The sequence below is a fragment of the Hypanus sabinus genome, chromosome 19 (genome assembly GCF_030144855.1).
Source record: "Hypanus sabinus isolate sHypSab1 chromosome 19, sHypSab1.hap1, whole genome shotgun sequence".
In the NCBI taxonomy this organism is placed as follows: Eukaryota; Metazoa; Chordata; class Chondrichthyes; order Myliobatiformes; family Dasyatidae; genus Hypanus; species Hypanus sabinus.
This window is the reverse complement of record NC_082724.1, coordinates 12,176,955-12,195,010: the sequence shown is the minus strand read 5'-3', so window position 1 is coordinate 12,195,010 and position 18,056 is coordinate 12,176,955.

The following is an 18,056-nucleotide window of genomic DNA, read 5'->3' as shown; positions in this document are numbered from 1 at the left end:
TGTTCAAGCTGCCCAAGATGTCCTTCTGAGCAAGTACCACCTATCTGCACTTAGCCCATATCTCCCTGTCATTATAGGGAGTTACAGAAAAGGCTGAAGAGCAGGACTTCCAAGGTAGTAATCTCTGGATTACTCCCAGTGCCACGTGCTAGTCAGGGCAGGAATAAGATGATATATGGATGAATAAATGACTGAGGAACTAGTGCAGGGGGCAGGGTTTCAGATTTCTGGATGATAGTGATCTCTTCTGGGGAAAGTACAACCTGTCCAAAAAGGATGGGTAATACCTGAATGCAAAGGGGACCAATATCTAGTGCTGATAGGGAGTTTTTAAACCAGTTTGGCAGGGGGACATGACATGAACTAGAGTGATAGGTTAAGAGTGGTGCAGTTGGTATGCAAATTGATGCATTCTATAGTGAGACTTTGAGGATGGACTGACAGGTAATGGGGCAAAGTTGAAGGCAGTGGGATGGGGTGAAGTATAACATGGGGGCAAAATCAAAATGTGTGAGGAATACAGGACTGAAGGTATTATATTTAACTGCATGTAGAATATGGAATAAGGTAGCACAGTTAGAGATTGGCAGGTATGATGCTGTAGACATCACTGAGTCATGGCTCCAAGAAAATCATAGTTGGGAGCTTAACATTCAAGAATATACCTTGTATCCAAAGGACAGGCAGGTAAGCAGAAGGGGAAGGGTGGCTCAGTTGGTAAAAAAAGGTCAAATCGCTAGAAAGAAGTGGCATCGGATTGGAAGGTGTAGAATCATTGTGGGTAGAGCTAAGAAACTGCAAGGGTAAAAGGAGTTTTACATGCAGGCTTCTGAACAGTAGGCAGGATGTGGGGAACAAGTTACAATGCGAGATAGAAAAGGGTAATGTTACGATAGTCATGGGGGATCTCAATATGCAGGCAGATTGGGAAAATCAGATTGGTGCTGGATAACAGGAGATGGAACTTGTAGAACGTCTACAGGATGATTTTTTTAGAGCAGCTTGTGATCGAGCTTACTAGGGGGAAGGGCAATTCTGGAATGGGTGCTGTGTAGTAGACCAGCTTTGATGAGGGAGCTAAATGTAAAGGAACCCTTAGGAGGAAGTGATTGTGACATGATAGGATTCAGCCAGCAGTTTGAGAGGAAGAAGCTAAAGTCAGATGTAAAATGAGAAATGAATGCGATTGCTGTTACTAACAAGAAGATGCTTGGGAAGCTGAAAGGTCTGGTTAGATAGGTCACCTGGACCAGATGGACTACACACCAGGATTATGAAAGAAGGAGATGAAGAGACTGTGGAGGCATTAGTAATAATCCTTCAAGAATCACTAGATTCTGGAATTGTTTCGGAGCACTAGAATATTGCAAATGTCACTCCACACTTTAAGAATGGAGGGAGGCAGAAGAAAGAAAATCACAGGACAGTTAGCCTTACTGGGAAGATGTTGGAGTCCATTAACAGGGAGGTTTTATGGCACTTGGACATACATGATAAAATAGGCCAAAGTCAGCATGGTTTCCTTAAGGAGGAATTTTGCCTGACAAATCTGTTGGAATTCTTTGCAATGCAATTTGCAATTCAAGGCAATTCAAGTTTATTTGTCACTTCAACCATACGTGAATACTCATGATCACAGCCAAACAAAACAGCCTTACTGCGGGGTTAAGGTGCAGACACAGTCTGAACAGTCACATACAGCACAAACTACACATAAGTTAACAAGCACAAATAGTATCACAATCAAATAACAGAAGAGCCGAAAAACTTGCACCATCAATCCACATTTGACTGCAATACAACACGTCATCTCCAGCCTGGATGCTGCGCTCCACCCCACCCCCCCAACTTCTTCCAGGCTTGAGGCCAAGTCCAGCACATACAAGACTACAAGCCCAAATAAAAATAGAAACATAGAAAATAGGTGCAGGAGTAGGCCATTTGGCCCTTCAAGCCTGCACCGCCATTCAGTATGATCATGGCTGATCATCCAACTCAGAACCCTGTACCTGCTTTCTCTCCATACCCTCTGATCCCTTTAGCCACAAGGGCCATATCTAACTTATAACAGAATATCAGAAAAAAATACAACCAGACAAAATACCCATCGAAAACTTCAGTCAATCATAACACCCCTGGTATGAATAGTCACAATTAGCAAAAACCACGCAGAAGTTAGCAAGCACAAATAGTATCACAATCAAGCAACGAAAGAGTCAACAAGCTCACACTATCAATCCACAGTTGACTACAATAGAGCCCATCACCTCCAGCTTGGACGCTGGACGCTACGCCTCACTACCCCTCTAACCCACTGGCCACAATTTGAGGCCCAGTCCACGCACATACAAGACTACAAGCCCATATAGAATATCAGAAAAAATATGAAACCACACAATATATACTTGTATAAAGCCAGCCCCTTTGAGGAAATAATAACCAGGGTAAAGAAGCAGACATCAATGAAAACAGAATTGCCCAAAGAATGAGTGAGTTAAAACGTTAGAACCCCAAAGCCCCCTCCCACGCATAAACAGCAGCAAAGCAATGACACACCCCCACCCCTCCCCACTTCCACAAAAGAACGTCAGCACCCATAGCTCCCAATAGTCCATGATGTGCAGTACAACAAAAACTAATCGTTCAGCCGACAATTCAACATGCCATAGGCTCTCCCTGTCCCTGACAAAGGGAAAAAGAGGTGTCCCCTTTCACAGCGAGAGGGGAGACATTACAAAACAAGCACCCTGAAAGTTGTACCCCAGAATGATGTAGATTAATTTATTTTTAGCTGATATTTCTAAGGCAGCAATGGGTGATGGCAGAATGTTGTTTTTTTTTATTTAAATAAGTGTATAAGATGATGAGAGGCATTGATTGTGTGGATAGTCAGAAGCTTTTTCCCAGGGTTGGAATGGCTAGCATGAGAGGGCACAGTTTTAAGGTGCTTAGAAGTAGGTACAGAGGACATGTCAGGAGTAAGTTTTTACGCAGAGAGTGGTGAGTGCGTGGAATGGGCTGCCAGCGATGGTGGTGGAAGCGGATACGATAGGGTCTTTTAAGAGACTCCTGGATAGATACAGGGAGCTTAGAAAAATAGAGGACTATGGATAACCCTAAGTAGTTTCTAAGGTAACGACATGTTTGGCACAGCTTTGAGGGTCAAAGGGTTTATATTGTCCTGTAGATTTTCTATGTTTCTTTGTTTCGAGGAGAGTCAGTGCATTTAGTATATTAGGATTTTCAGAAGGCCATTGACAAAGTGCCACACATAAAACTGCTTAACAAGATAAGAGCCTGTGGTATTATAGGAAAGGTATGAGATGGGTAGATGGAGAGAAGATTGGCTTGTTGGTAGGAGACGAAGAGTGAGAATAAAAGGGGCCTCTTGCTAGTTGGCTACCAGTGACTATGGTTGTACTGCCTGAGTTGGTGTTAGGACCACTTCTGTTCGATGCTATACATCAATGATTTGGATTCCAGAGAGGTAACTTTGTGGCCAAGTTTATAAAGATAGCACTGGACAACAAAGATTCCTGAATACTTTTTTTATGGCTTTTGGGCTGATGAGCGTGAAAATCTCCATGAAATTTCCCTATCACTTTTTTTTAAAATCATCTATATTTGTTATTTTAATTCATAATTCAAATCAACAAATGCTACACCTGCCTTTACACTTCCTCCCTCACCACCATTCAGGGCCCCAGAATGTCCTTCTAGGTGAGGTGACACTTCACCTGTGAGTTGGCTGGTGTGACATACTGATCTGGTGCTCCCGGTGCGGCCTTCTATATATTGGTGAGATCTGACGCAGACTGGGAGACCATTTCGCTGAACACCTATGCTCTGTCCGCCAGAGAAAGCAGGATCTCCCAGTGGCCACACATTTTAATTCCACGCCCCATTCCCATTCTGGTATGTCAATCCATGGCCTCCTCTACAGTCAAGATGAAGCCAGGTTGGAGGAACAACACCTTTTATTCCATCTGGGTAGCCTCCAACCTGATGGGATGAACACTGATTTTTCTAACTTCCATTAATGCCCTTCCTTTCCCCATCCTTTATCTATCTACCTATTTATTTATCTATTTATTTATTATTTCACCCTTTTTTCTCTCTCTGTCCCTCTCACAATCACTCCTTGCCTGCTCTCCATCTCCCTCTGGTGCTCCCGTCCCCCTTTCTTTCTCCCTAGGCCTCCCATCCCACGGTCCTTTCCCTCCTCCAGCTCTGTATCCCTTTTGCCAATCAACTTTCCAGCTCTTAGCTTCATCCCACCCCCTCCTGTCTTCTGCTATCATTTTGGATCTCCCCCTCCCACTCTCAAATCTCTTACTATCTCTTCTTTCAGCTAGTCCTGATGAAGGGTCTCGGCCCGAAACGTCGACTGTACTTCTTCCTGTAAGTGCTGCCTGGACTGCTGCGTTCCACCAGCATTTTGTGTGTGTTCCTTGAACTTCCAGCATCTGCAGATTTCCTCGTGTTTGTCTTTTTCAATTCCCACTGCTGCTTGTAAGGGGTTTGTACGTTTTCCCTGTGACAGTGTGAGTTTCCTCCGGATGCTCTGATTTCCTCCCGCAGTCCAAAGACATACCAGTTGGTGGATTAATTCGTCATTGTAAATTGTCCCATGAGGAGGCCTGGATTAAATTTGGGGGTTGCTGGGGGATGTGGCTCGAAGGGCAGGAAGGGCCTATCCAACGCTGATGATACATCCATCATTGGCAGAATCTCAGATGGAGACAAGAGGGTGTACAGGAGTGAGATATGCCAGATGGTTGAGTGGTGTCACAGAAACAGCCTTGCACTCAACATCAGTAAGACCAAAGAACTGACTGTAGGCCTTTGGAAGGGTAAGACAAGGGAACACAAACCAACCCTCACAGAGGGATCAGAAGTGGAGAGAGTGAGCAATTTCAAGTTCCTGGGTGTTAACATCTCTGAGGATCTAACCCGGAGCCAACATATCAATTCAGCTATAAAGAAGGCAAGACTGTGGCAATATTTCATCAGGAATTTGAGATTTGGTTCATCACCTAAAACACGAGGAAACTTCTGAAGGTGTACTATGGAGAGGATTCTGACAGGCTGCATCACTGTCTGGTATTGGTGGTGGTGGGGGGGGGGGGGGGTGAGGGCCAGCAGGGCTACAGCACAGGATCAAAAGAAGCTACAGAAAGTCATAAAATTAGTCAGCTCCATCTTGGGTACTAGCCTCCAAAGTATCCAAGACATCTTCAATGAACAGTGTATCAGAAAGGCAGCATCCATCATTAAGGACCCCCTACCAGCCAGGACATGCCTTCATTACATTGATACCATCAATAAGGAGGTACAGAAGTCAGAAGGCACACACTCAGCGATTCAAGAACAGCTTCTTCCCCTCTGCCATCTATTCCTAACTGGACATTGAACCCATGAACACTACCTCGTTTTTATATAATTTCTGTTTTTGGACTCTTGATAATTTAACTATTTAGCTATATATTTACCGTAAGACCAAAAGACATGGGAGCAGAATTAGGCCATTCAGCCCTTTGAGTCTGCTTCCAGGATCCCACTGTACTCCATATGTCTGTCTCACCATTTCCTTTGATGTCCTGATCAATCAGGAAGCAATCAACTTCTACCCACTAATTTGGCCTGCACAATCTGTGGCAGAGCATTCTACAGATTCACCACTCTCTGGCTAAAAAAAAAACTCCTTTTTACCTCTGCTCTAAAAAGTCGCTCCTGAATTTTGAGGCTGTGCCCTCAAGTTCTGGATGCCCCCACCATAGGAAACATCCAGCCTGCCGAGTCTTTTCATCACTTGGGAGGCTTCAGTGAGATCCCACCCACACCCCCTCCCCCACTGCAATCTTCTAAATTCCAGTGAGTATCGGCCCAAAACTGCCAAACACTCCTCATATGTTAATCACTTCATTCCCAGAATCATCCTCGTGAACCTCCTCTGGACCCACTCCAAAGACAACACATTCTATCTGAGATATGAGGCCCAAAATTGTTGACAATGCTCCAACAGTGGCTTGACACGTGTCTTATAAAGGCTCAGCATTATCTCCTTGCTTTCATATTCTATTCCCCTTGAAAAAAAATGCCAGCATTGCATTTGCCTTCTTTACCACAGACTCAACCTGTAAATTAATCTTCTGTGAGTTTTGTATGATGGATTCCTAAGTCCCTCTGCATCTCCGATGTTTGAACTTTCTCCCCATTCAGATAATAGTCTGCACTATTATTCCTTTTACCAAAGTGCATTATCATACGTTTCCCAACACTGTATTCCATCTGCCTCTTTTTCCCCATTCTTCCGATTTGTCTAAGTTCTGTTTCAATCACGTTGCTTCCCCCGCACTCCCTTGCCCTATCGTTGTGTCATCCGCAAACTTTGCCACAAAGCCATCGATTCTATTATCCAAAGCTTTGACAAACAATGTGAAAAGTAGCAGTCCCAATATTGACCCCTGGAGGACTCACTAGTCACCGGCAGCCAACGAAAAAAGGCCACTTTTCTTCCCATTCGCTGCCTCCTGCCCATCAACCGTGCCGGTATCTTTCCTGGAACGCACTAGGACTTTACCTTGTTTAGTAGCCTCATGAGTGGCACCTTATCAACTGCCTTCTGAAAACCCAAGTAAATGACATTCACTGCCTTTCCTTTGCCCAGCCTGCTTGTTACTTCTTCAAAGAACTAACAGATTTGTCAGGCAAAATTTCCCTTTACAGAAACCATGTTGACTTTGACATTTTATGATTAGTCTCCAAGTACCCCAAAGCCACATCCATAGACCCCAACACTTTCCCAACCACTGAGATTAGGCTAACTGGCCTATAATTTCCTTTCTTTTGCTTTCCTCCCTTCTTAAAGAGCGGAATGATATCTGCAATCTTCCAGTCCTCTGGGACTATGCCAGGATCAAGTGATTCTTGAAAGAACATAACCAGTGCATCTGCTGTCTCTTCAGCAGCCTCTCTCAGGACTCAGAGATGCACTTTTTCCTTTGTAATAACAATGACACTCATTCGTGCTCCCTGACACTCACGGACTTCTGGCACACTGCACAGTGAAGACAGATGCAATGTACCCATTGAGTTCATCTGCCATTTCTTTGTCCCCCATTACTACCTCACCAGCATCATTTTCCAGTGGTCACTTCCTTTTTACTCTTTATATAACTGAAAAATAATTGGCATCCTGCTTTGTATTATTGACTAGTTTGCCCTGATATTTCATCTTTTCCCTTCTTATAGCACTTTTGGTTGCCTTTTGTGGGATTTTAAAAGCTTCCCAATCATCCAACTTCCCACTCACTTTTGCTATATTATACGCCCTTTCCTTGGCTTTTATGCAGTCTTTAGCTGACCTTGGCAGCCAATACCAACACCAAATGCAATGATTACATGCCTTTCTTTATAATCAGTGTCATCAACTGAATTCATTTGATATTGGTATTAGTTGTTGGGTTATTAATATAACAAGAATCATTGGAAGGTTTTTGTTTTTCATACCAGCGAGACATATTCTACCATATATGATTAAAGTAAGATAGTTAAAAGAAAACAGAAGGCAAAATATAGTGTTGCAGTTACAGAGAAAGTAGAGTGGACCAGGACAAAGGAAGCACAGGGTCACGGAAAGGAAGGAAGGGCTAGGAAAGATGGTACCACAGGTTTTTGCAGACCCAGGTGACTTCTTCCAGTCTGTCCATAAAACAGCTTATTCTTCTCTTATGTCTTTTCTTTCTGTTCAAGGTGGTTGTGGTTCTGTCGGAGTCTGTGATCTACAGCTCAGACTACAGTTCTTCGCAAGCAGTGGCCTGGCACTTCCCTATCCCCAGGAATGGCCTGAAAAACATCCGCCCTCAACGAGGGGCCCCATAGGCGACCCAGTTCCTCACCAATTTCATCGACACCAGCATTGTGGGAGACTGAAACATCGGGACATTGCAGGTGGTGTGTGCTGCTGGCGGAAGAAGGACTCCGTACTCAAGCGATCCCTCTCTCTATCTCTTTTGTTGACGAGTGAGAACCTGTCAGTCCTCAAGTCGGGGGGCATGGAGAAGTGATCTGGGAAGATTGTAACACCGGAAGAGCGAGTTGCTGGTCTCCACTCTCATCGTTGCAGGGGTGACCTCTCTCTCTCCCTCGCTGGGAGAGAGAGCCTGTCTGAGATACTGAAGTGCTGGGTTATGAACTGTAGTTTTTGATAGATTCCGGATTAAGTCCCCCTCAGGGAGCTTTTGCTTGCATGATGGGGGGTGGGGTTGTAGTGCCTCTGCTGGCACAAGTGGTGAGGAGGAAGGGGAGTGTTGATTCTTTTGCTACTACTTGTGCAGTGCAAGGGGGAAGGTGGGCATCGGGGTTCTGATACTACTATAATTCATTCTACGGGTTTTCTCGTTTTGCGGATGTCTGTGAAGAGAGAGAATGTCAGGTTGTATACTGTATACATTCTCTGATATTAAGCTGAACCATTTGAAGTCAAGTTGGATGAAGAAGAATTCATCTTTTAGAGTACGAAAGGTCCATTCATGAGCTTGATAATGATGGGACTGGAACTGTCCTTAAGTCCAGTGGTTCCAGAGGTTGGCGAATATTTGGAATTATTTATTTATTTACTTACTTAGAGTTACAGCATGGGAGCAGACCCTTCAGGCCCAATGAGCCTCTGCACCTATGTGTTTTACTAACCCCACACGTCTTTGGAATGTGGGAGGGGACCTGAGTGGTCATGGGGAGAACATACCAGCTCCTTTCAGACAGCAGTGGGAATTGAACTCGAGCTGCTGGCACTTTAATAGCTTTCTGCTAACTGCTACACCACTGTGTTACCCCAGACTGCTGCAGCAGCCAAGTCATTGGGTGCATTTAAAGTGGAGGATGATGGGGATCTAATTAGGAAAGGCGTCACAGGTTATGGGGGGGATGACAGGAGAGTACCTATGTTAAACTGCATACAGAGGTCATAAGACCAAAGGTGAAGTCAAAGAGGCACGAGAAATTAACTGTGTGCTGAAGAAAAGTCATTAAGATGGCAACAGATTACGAAACATCGTCTTCTTACAAAATGTGGCTTGGATCAAAGCCGCCAAAAAAAAACAGAAGAAAATAATTATCTTTGTATATTACAAACTAGAAAAATCTGTACATGCTGGAAATCCAAGCAACACATGAACAAAATGATGGAGGAACTCAGCAGGCCAAGCAGCATCTATGGAAAAGAGTACAGTCGACATTTCAGGCCGAGACCCTTCATCAGGGCTGGGATGGGATGGGTCTCACCCAGAATGTCGACTGTACTCTTTTCCATAGGTGCTGCCTGGCCTTCTGAGCTCCTCCAGCATTTTGTGTATGATCTTCATATATTATATAATTGTAATGATGTATTTCTGACAAGTTGTTTTAAGCCCACCTTCTTCTTAGGCAATCACTTGTTTCCTTTCTAGTTCTTACGCTCCAAGATGACTGATGAAGCTGGTGTGGGATTTGCGAAATCAGGAGGGACAGGAGGTGCTTACCAGGGATGGGAGGAGAGGTGGTGAAGTGCCTAGGAAGATCTGCAGTCCCTCTATCAGTCTCGAGGATCTGATACAGGGTCCCAACCTGAAAAGTTGATAGTTCCTCTTCTTCTGCAGATGTTGCTCAACCTGCTGAGTTCCTCCAGCAAAAACATGAGAAAAATTCTGCAGATTCTGGAAATCCAGAGCAACACGCACGAAATGCTGGAGGAACTCGGCAGATCAGGCAGCATCAATGGAAATGAACAACCTGTCAACGTTTTGGGCCCTTCTTTAGGACTGAGAAGGAAGGGTGAAGACAGCAGAATAAAAGGCAAGGGGAGAGGAAGGAGGCTAGCTGGAAGGTGATAGGTGAAGCCAGGTGGGTAAGAAAGATAAAGGGCTGGAGAATAAAGAGTCTGATAAGAGAGGGGAGTGGACCCTGGGAGAGAGTTCCTCCATCAAATTTAGAGTCATTGAGCACTACCGCACAGAAGCAGCCCTTTCAGCCCTCCTAGTCCATGCCAAACTGTTTTACTGCCCAGTCCTGTTGACTTGTACCTAGACTGTAGCCCTCCAAACCCCTCCCATTCATACACTAATCCAAATTTCTTTTAAATATTGCAATTGAAACCGCATCCACCACTTCTACTGGCAGCTCGTTCCACACTTCCTCCACCCTCCGAGTGAAGAAGTTTCCCCTCAGCTTCCCATCAAATATTTCACCTTTCGCAGTTAACCTACGTCCTCTAAACCTAGTCTCACCTAACCTCCGTACAAAATGTGTCCTATCTGTACCCTTCAAATTCTGTATGCTGCTATCAAATCTCCCTTCATTCTTCTACTCTCCAAGGAATAAAGTCCTACCTATTCAACATTTCCCTTTAGCTCAGTTCCTCAAATCTGGGCAACACCCTTTTAAATTTGCTCTTTACTCTTTCAATCTTATTGATATCTTGTGTATATGTGTAATGAATAGTGTAAATTTGTGGAATAAAAGAGTCTCCCTATATGAGGAAGAATGAACTTGCCTTAGAGAAGGTGTATCAAAGACTGACTAAGTGATTTTGGAAATGAGGAGTGTTCTACAAAGAGAAATTAAGAAAAGTGGGTCTTCTTCAGATCTTCTCTTCAAAGTGCTCACTGGCTTCCCATTTTCCATGGTTAGTCTTGGGACAGGGAATTCCATGAGTCACTGAAGATATTACCTGTTTTCAAATTAGCATTGGAAATAAACTTGACATATCCAGGAATGCCACAAGTTAACACAGGGCTTGTGCTCTACGGACTCTTCCCAGGAACAGAGATCAGCTGCTGGTTTTGGTCTGCCTGAAATTTGCTGAACTTCCAGTACACAAAGCTGCCTGAGGGAGAATGCTGCCCACAGACATATTCCAGGACGTAGGAATATGTGCTCAGGGACCATAGAATCTCAGTGGAATCATCATAAAGGCCTTGTGGGGAAGAACCACAGTCTAAGTTCCTGCTGCTGCTGGACACTGAGGGTCTGGGCTTTGTGTAATAAGCAACACTAACAATAGCTTCTGCAAACACAGTAAAGCCATTAGCTTCTAATGGAGGTGGCATGGATTTCTCTACAAGGACACCCAAATCTCTTCGAATACCAACATTTACTAATTCTTCATATACTAAACTCAAAGTTCAAATTAATTTAGTATTGATGTACAGTACTGTGCAAAAGCCTTAGGCACCTAACTATAGTACTGCATAAAACAGAATTAGAATCAAATTATCATCGGCATGTGTCATGTAATTTGTTGAATTAGCAGCAGCAGTTCATTGCAATACATAATCAAGCAGAGAAAAAATTACAAATAAAATAAAAATAATAATAAATAAACAAGTAAATCAATTATGTATATTGAATAGATCAAAAAACGTGCAAAAGCAGAAATACTGTGTATTAAAAAGAAGTGAGGTTGTGTCCAAAGATTCAATGTCCACTTAGGAATTGGATGGTAGAGGGGAAGAAGCTGTTCCTGAATCACTGAGTGTGTGCCTTCAGGCTTCTGTACCTCCTCCCTGATGGTAACAGTGAGAAAAGGGCATGCCCTGGGTGCTGAAGGTCCTTAATAATAGACCCTGCCTTTCTGAGACACCGCTCCCTGGGTACTTTGTAGGTTAGTACTCAAGATGGAGCTGACTAGATTTGCAATCTACTGCAGCTTCTTTCGGTCCTGTGCAGTAGCCCCTCCATACCAGACAGTGATGCAGCCTGTCAGAATGCTCTCCACGGTACGATTATAGAGCTGTCAGGCTGCAGAAGTAGCTGAATTGGGTTCAGAGCAGCTGACCTGGGTGCAGATCGTGCTGCTACCTGCTGTTCAAATGAACTGGGTTGGTGTGCACAGGCAGTGTGTAGTGGAACCTTGAGTAACTGTCTTGGACATTTCCCTTGCAATCGCAAGACCCTGTTGGACGTTGATTGCCACAAGACTTTCTTCCTTGTTTGGTGGAAAGCCAGGAGGTGAGGCAGAAGTGTCACCTCGATTGTAGCAAAGACTAGGCCTTAAAACACAGGCTTGCCTGCTGCTGCAGTTTAGGTGAGGAGATGCCAGAGGCAGTGTAATGTAGCGTCCGTGCTCATTTGGTGCTGCCCTCCGGTGTTGGACTGTGGAATTACAGGCTGGGCTGCCAGAGCCCAACAATTGTGGGACTTGTCGGACAGAGTCTTGGACTAACAATATGTTTTCTTGTGTGACTATGTTCTTGTTTTTTCCTTCTTTCTCACTATTTTGAATGCGAATGTATGCTTTAGCACCTTGACGCCAGAGGTAAGTTGTTTTGTTCAGCTATATCCATGAATAATAATTAAACTTGATTTGATTTGAAAGAGACTTCTTACCTCAGGATGGATTTATTTTGGAGCAAGTGTATCAAAATTGATGTTGGAAATGTGGAGTGTCCTACAAGCAGAGATTAATAAAAGCGGACCAAAGCTTTCTGATATTTAGAAGAACATAGGACATAGAACAGTACAGAACTGAATAGGCCATCTAACCCACAATGTGCTAAACTTGACGCTAGTTGATACTGAATGACCTCATATTGTGTATCATCCATATTGTTCCATTCCCTTCATATTCATGTTCTCAAAACATCCTAAACTCCACTATATTGCCTAATTCTACAATTACCCCTCCTCCAAGAAGACTATACCCTTGTAGTGGCTTGGAAGCTTGTGTCTGGGCTTTATGCTTTGGCTCTTGGTAGGGTCACCCATTCCCAACAGGTCAAAGTGTAGAGGCCAGACTGAGGACCACTGGTCCTCCAGGTTTTGGGGTTCAACTCAGGGGCTGACAACCCTGAATGGTCAAACAAAACTGTTAAGGAAACAGCAATGAAGAATCCTTCTACATCTGAGTGTGATGGTATTCCTGAGTCTCCACCCGGGACTTGCATGACTGACAGTAGTGAAAATCGTGAGGAAGGAAGCTCTGAACACTGCCAGAGATGGATGGCTTTCATTGTTGCCCTAAACGCCAAAGACGAAATGGCCAAAAAGTAAGTAAATACTACTACCCCTGATAACCTGTTCTAGGCACCTATCACTCTCTTTGTTAAAAAATTTGCCCTTCACTTCACCTTTGTACCATCTTCTCTCTAATCTTAAGAGCATGTCCTCTGGTGTTTGACCATTCTCCTCAATGATAAAGATTTTGCTTGTCTACTGCATCTGTGCCTCTCATAATTTTAATGACCTCTGTCAGGCCACCCTCAGCCTCCCGCTCTAGGGAGAACGTGTAACATTCTTTATGAGGCCGGATGGGTTTATGCTGAAGAGTTTGTTTGTTTGCATCACAATCTCAGTATAATGGGCTGATGATGAGATCAGGTGAGGAGAAATATTTATTCAGAAGGCAGTGAATCTTTGGAATTCTCTTTTCCCTGAGGGTTAGGGATGGTCAGTCACAAGTGGCGTCACAGATTGATGGGGCTGTAAAGAAAGCTTTTGGCACATTGGTCTTCATAAATCAAAGTACTGAGTACAGGAGTTGGGATGTTATGTTGAAGTTTTATTAAACATTGCTGTATTGTGTGCAGTCTCATCACCTACCTACAGGGAAGATGACTATAAAATTGAAAGAGTGCAGAGAAAATTTACAAGGAACTAGAGGTCATGGGTTAAGGGTGAACGGTGAAATGTTGAAGGGAAACTTGAGGGGGAACTTCTTTACTCGGAGGGTGGTGAGAGTGTGGAACGAGCAGCCGGTGGATGTCATTTCGATTTCAACATTTAAGAGAAATTTAGATAAGTACATGGATTGGAGGGGTATGGAGGGCTCTGGGCTCGATGCAAGTCAATTAGAATATTAGTTCGGCATGGACTAGATTGACCAAAGGGCCTTTATATATGCTGTATTGTTCTATGTCCCTGGCATTATTCAAGACTATAGTCGAAGGGTTTTGGACAGAAAGGGGTTCAACACATATATGGATCAGGCAAAGAAATGTTGAGATCAAGGATCAGCTGCGGTTGGGAAGGATTAAAGATACTACAATAGTTTTCAGTGTGTTTCTTATTCAAAATGGTAAGCTGTCGATGCTGCAAAAGGATTGGAATGCACTGCACTTTGTTTAAACCCTACCTGCTGGGCAATGTAGTCATTAGTACTGTGGATAGTTAACCACTGTCCCCGAGCAATACTAACAATGGCTTCCGCAAATACAATAAAGCCATTAGCTTCTGATTGGAGGGTGTGGCACAAATCTCTCTACAAGGACACCCAAATCTCCTCAAATGCCAACAGTTACTAATCCCTCATACATTCATCTGATCCACTGGAGAAAAATCAGTCACAAAGTGTTTACCGTCATATGCACAAGAGGATGTGTGCACAGAGGCGCTGAAACAAAACATTTGCAACAGCATCACAGGAGCATCGCACTGGAGACACAACATTCAAAAGAAAAAGATATTAATTATACAAAACTAGATAAAAATAACTAAGAACATCAATTATAAATTAATCTTGTATATTACTTCGAAAATCATACACATACATAGACAGGAAGTGAAGAGACAATCCTCACTGGCAACACGCATAAAATGCTGGAGGAATTCAGCAGGTCAGGCATCATCTATGGAAAGGAGTAATGAAGGGTCCTGATAAAGGGTCTCGGCCTGAAACATCAACTGTTTATTCCTTTCTATAGGTGCTGACTGACCTGCTGAGTTCCTCCAGCATTTTGTGTGTGTTGCTCCGGATTTCCAGCAGCTGTAGATTTTCTTGTATTTACAATCCTTACTGATTTGATTTGTACATATGACAAACAAAGCTAAGCTTTCATTCTTTAATCTAAATATGAATGTTGGAATTAGTTAATATATTCCTGTCCATGATTATGGCAACATTTTTGGAGATTAAGTTCAAAGTAAATTTGTTATCAAAGTACATATATGTCACCATGTACAACTCTGAGATTCATTTTCTTATGGGCGTACTCAATAAATCTGTAGAATAACAACCATGACGGAATGAATGAAAAAGCACACCAACTTGGGCATTCAACCAGTACATCAAACAGTGCAAATCAAAAAGAAAGCAATAAAATCATAATAAATAAGTGATAAGTATCGAGAACATGAGATGAACAGTCCTTGACAGTGAGTCCATTGGTTATGGGAACAATTCAATGATGGGGCAAGTGAAGTTGTCCCCTTTGGTTCAAAAGGGTGACGGTTGCAGGGTAATATCTGTTCCTGAACCTGGTGGAGAGAGTCCTGAGACTCCTGCGCCCAAAACAAAGTTGTCTAAAGCAGAAGTCGATAGGTTCTTCATCAGTAAGGTTGTTAAAAGTTACGGGGAGAAGGCAGGAGAATGGGGGTTGAAAAGGAAAACAAATCAGCCATGATGGAATGGCAGAGTAGCCAAATACCTAATTCTAGCCCTTTGTCTTATGGTCTTCTGATTATATGCGCAGATACAGAAAAATATTTGCAGTAGCATACAGACATATCACATTAGAGATTTACCAGAAAACAACACTGATTATACAAAATAATACAATAAAGAACATAATTAAATTACTGATTATAAATTAATGTTGGATATTATGTCATAAATCTTAACACTGCAATTAATAGTTCCATTTTAATACTTACTTATACTGCTGGCATTTAGGGCAGCAACAAATGTCCTCCATCTCTGTCCTTGGCCATACACAGATATGGAATGATTCTTCATTGCTGGTTCAGCAACAGTTTGTTTGACCAGTCAGTGTTATTAGCCCTAACCTGAACCCCCGAAACTGGAGGACCGGTGGACCACTGTTGGTCTGGCCTCTACACCTTGACCTGTTTGGAGAGACAAAGCACTAGGCCCTGACTACTGCCAACATAGCTCTCCAGGTCATTGAGACACACAATACTCCAAAATGTGACAAGCTTGCGGTTATCTTGGAAGTTCCATTTTAATGATTTGGGCTTTTTTTTTGGGGGGGGTGTTAAGTAAACAATGCAAAGTCGGTTACAACTTTCAAATATTAATTCTACTTGGAGAAATCTGCAATAGATCAGACTATTTATAATGTATGTTTATTTAATGCCTTAAAACTTTAAGCCGGCTGGTGGCGTAATGGCATCAGTGCCAGCCTTTGGAGCGAAGGCTCCTGAGTTCGAAACCAGCCGGCTCCAAAAACCTGGAGAGGGATGGGGCTCCGCCAGGCTTCAGATACCCAAGACATGCCGTATGATGAGCAATCACCAAAAAGATCGGTGCAAAGAGCTTATTAAGGGAGTTAAGGGCGCGCACACACAACACCAAAATTCCAGGGATCAACAATCCATTGTTGAGACTGACTCTTTGGTCATACCAAAGATACCCACCAAGCAGTGAGACAAATAGCCAGAAGAAAGTTGCTACAAATGTATTTCCAGTTTTGCAAGAAACAAGAAGGCAATAGAGTCTCTGCTGAATAACATTTTGCAAGTCAGATGAGGCTATTCTTATGCAGCCTGCACACACAGTCATTGTCTGACCACCTCAGGTGCCACTACTAATAACATGAATTTGCATTGTTAATAGATCCAAACTTCCTTCATAAATTATGTTGTTTATACACACCATATTTTTTGAAAGAAGACAGGTATATGTTAGGTGATAAATCGTCCCACCTTCATTCTTTATGGCATTGTCTGGTCTGTCGTTTAGATCACAATCTGCAACTTACTCTTGCTGAAGACCGTTATTACCCTACAACCAACAGGCTTCTGATCCAGTGAGGATAACTTCACTCACCTCAACTCTGAACTGATTCTTCCAAACAACATTCATTTTCAAGGACTCCACGACTCAAAATTCAAGTACATTTATTATCAAAGAATGTATAAATTATGCAACCTTGAGACTTGCTTGCAGTCAGGTAGCCAGAAAACAAGAATCCCTAAAAAAAAAGAGTAAAGATAAAAGACATACGCTCAATGCACAAGAGAAAGGGGAAAAAACCATGCAATTGAAGCAAACAACAATATTCCAAACCAAAAATGAATCCTCAATTCCAAACCCCAAAGCTGCCCAGAGTAGCCCAAAGCCTCACTGATCAGTTCGTCATATTGGCAGGCATGGAGCACAGCAGCCGGGGCAGTCTTTGTAGCCTCAGCGCCAGGAGATGGCCATCTCAGAGAAAGAGTGAAATCGGCTCTTGTACCGACCGACACCCTATGCTTTCACACACACGCAGGTCGATGGAGCAATACCTCATCTCCCGCATAGGTAGCCTCCTTCCTGCCGGCATGAACATCCAACTCACTGACCTCCGTTGATACCCCTGCCCCCCCTTACCCCCATCCCTATCTACTATTTTAGTCTGGTTCTCTCTCTCTCTCTTCCCCCCCCTCACTATAATCTCTCCCCCCAGCCCTACCTTTCTTTCTCTTTTATTTCCCATAATTCTCCAACTTCTCCCTAGCCCATTTCCCTCCAGCCTATCACTTCCCAGCTCTCTACTTTATCCCTCCCCCCACTTCTTATCCCCCCCTCGATCATCCCATGTTACTTCACTCCTGATGAAGGGTTTCGGCCCAAAACGTCGTTATTACCTCCTCCCATAGATGCTGTCTGGCCTGCTGAGTTCTGCCAGCATTTTGTGTTTTTTATTTATTTCCAGCATCTGCAGATTCACTTGTGTTACCCTATGCTTTCAGTCTTTTTTAATTTGCACAGTTTGTCTTCTTTTGCACATTTATAGAACATAGAACAATACAGCATAGTACAGGCCCTTCGGCCCACAATGTTGTGTCGACCCTTAAACCTGCCTCCCATATAACCCTCCACCTTAAATTCCTCCATATACCTGTCCAGTAGTCTTTTAAATTTCACTAGTGTATCTGCCTCCACCACTGACTCAGGCAGTGCATTCCACACACCAACCACTCTCTGAGTAAAAAAGCTTCTTCTAATATCCCCCTTGAACTTCCCTCCCCTTACCTTAAAGCCATGTCCTCTTGTATTGAGCAGTGGTGCCCTGGGGAAGAGGCACTGGCTGCCCACTCTATCTATTCTTCTTAATATCTTGTACACCTCTATCATGTCT